The 2,496-nt window shown below is 41.7% G+C and overlaps 1 pseudogene; it reads left to right on the forward strand.

Annotated features, from left to right (window-relative positions):
• Positions 1–257: 257 nt before the first annotated feature.
• The window catches only part of LOC102843414, a 7,454-nt pseudogene continuing 5,215 nt past the window's right edge, over positions 258–2,496 (forward strand).

Consider the following 2,496-nt stretch of genomic DNA (forward strand, 5'->3'; position numbering starts at 1 on the left):
TTACTGTCCCTTACATCTTTGGATTCTGTAATTTGCTCAATGTCTCACACAACTCACAAATCTTATTTCAAGCTAAGTGGTTTATTAGGGAAGTAACAGGATACAAACTGGAGTCAGGAACAAATCAGAAGTAATGTGAACAACAGGAAACAGTTTATAATCAGGGAACTTATTCTCTGCTGTTGTACTCTGCTCAAGGGCTTCTCAGAGAACTAGTAAAACTCTCATTCCAGAAGTTTGCAAACTCCAGCTCAGCCATGTCTCCTGGTCTTCTGGTTCCTGGTATCCACACTAGCAATGGCTCATGTTACTGCTACAACACCATTTCCATGGTGAAGGAGCACTGGTGTCCTACTGGTAATAAAGTTGCAATGACAAAATGAAAGCGCTTGGTTTGAATCCACCAGCTGCTTCATGGGAGAAAGATGAGTAATCCCCTTTCTTGTAATTTTCAGCTTCTAAGAGAGGGTTGGGCTGTGTACGTGGGAGTTGTGTTGTGTTGTGTTGTGTTGTGTTGTGATGGTCTCTGGAGAAAGGCGACTCTGCCTCCAGGAGCCAGGGAAGTCACACTCGGCCTTGGGTTGAAGGCAGCAGCGGCTTCAAGCCCAAAAGGGCCCTCAGGCAGTCTTTCATTGTTTTTGTTCAGACATTTCTCTAGGTCATATAGCCCGGGTGTACAAGTTGCCATCCTGCGGTCACTTGTGGTTGCTGTGAGGCTGAACACTGTGACACGGATGTGTCAAATGCATTAATGGTTGGCTACCCAATGTGGACTGAGAGTGGGGTGGAGCTCCCTGATTAAACCAGCGCAGAAGGAGGAGTTGCATCCGCTTCCATAATAGCTTGCCTCTGGAAACCCTATGAACCTGGAGAGAGGATGAAAGGCACTCAAGTGTCGAGGACTCTTCATAGGGTCGCTATGAGTCACCTGTGACTCGAGGGCACTTAACAACAACAACAACAAAGGGAGGGTCGAGGGACAGTGCAGGAGAGGAAGACCCTCAATGAGATGGATTGATTCAGTGACTGAGGTAATTGGGAGTAGATGTGTCAGAGACGATGAGATTGGCACAGGACAGGGCAGGGTTTAGGGCTGCTGTACACAGGGTCGCCATGAGTCACAGGTGACTCAACGGTACATAACAACAACAGAAACAGCAAATACCTGCCAGAGGATCCGCTCTGACTCAGTTGCAACTAGACAGAACATAAAAACAAAAACAAACACCAAGACAGTGTCGTAGTTCCTCCGTTTCTTTGTCTTTGTCTACTTTTAAGTCTGGTTAAAAGTGATGCTAAAACTGACCAATACCTTTATCAGGGTTCCAAAAAGCCTATTTTCAAGTCCCACCTTCATACAAGTTCCATGTACCTTATTTGCATTAGCAGCAAGCTTTCTGCTCCCCTAGGTGTGCCACAAATACTTATTTTCACAGGAATTTCACCTAAAGATTGAGTGAGAGAAACAAATACTGTTTAATTCACTGTATCAACAATATATGAAACAAAGTATTGGTACAAATTCAGTGACGTAAATGTTTTTCTATAAGAGAAAGAAGAATTGACATATGATAATATCTATATTATTTTAATTTGAATATAATTTGAATTGTTTTAAAAAAGAAAGAATCATTATTGATGATTAATGACAAATGCAAATTGCACATATATTTTAAGTCATACATATTTGGAGAAGCTCAATATCTGCATTGAAAACCAGGCTGGGTGCGGATTGTGGGACAGATCACCAACTACTCATATGCAAGTTCAAGCTGAAGTGGAGGAAAATTAAATAAAGTTCAGGGGAACCAAGACTTGACCTTAAGTGTGTCCCACTCAAATTTCAAAACCATCTCAGGAATAGGTTTGAGGCATTCAGCACCAATGAGCATAGACCAAATGAGCTCTGGGAGGATATCAAGAAAATCATCAGTGAAGAATGCAAAAAAAATCATTACAAAGGCTGAAGAAGAAGAAAAGACCAAGATGGATGTCAGATGAGACTGAGTATTGCATGAAAGTGCCGAGCAGCCAAAGCTAAAGGAAGAAATCAAGAAGTCAAAGAGCTGAACAGAAAATATCAAAAGGCAGCTCGGGATGACAAAACAAGATACCACAATGAAATGTACAGAGAGCTGGAGTCAGAAAATCAAAAGGGCCAAACTCACTCAGCATTTCTTAAGCTAAAGGAGTTGAAAAACAAATTCAAGCCATGTGAGGCAATACTTAAAGATAGTTTTGGGTAGAATGTTAAATGATCCAAGAAGTATCAAAAGAAGATGGAAGGAGTACACAGAGTCACTGTATTAGAAGGAATTGGCTGACACAGAGGAATTTCATGAAATAATATATGAGCAAGAACCTATGGTGATGAGGGAGTAAGTTCAAGTTGCTCTGAAGGAATTGGCAAAAAAACAAGGCTCCAGGAGGGACAGCATACCAATTGAGTTATTTAAACAAACAGATGCTGCCCTGGATGTGCTCACTAAGTTGTGC

This window comes from Elephantulus edwardii, unplaced genomic scaffold (genome assembly GCF_000299155.1).
Source record: "Elephantulus edwardii isolate Elephantulus edwardi_28Jun2011 unplaced genomic scaffold, EleEdw1.0 scaffold00078, whole genome shotgun sequence".
NCBI classification, from domain to species: Eukaryota; Metazoa; Chordata; class Mammalia; order Macroscelidea; family Macroscelididae; genus Elephantulus; species Elephantulus edwardii.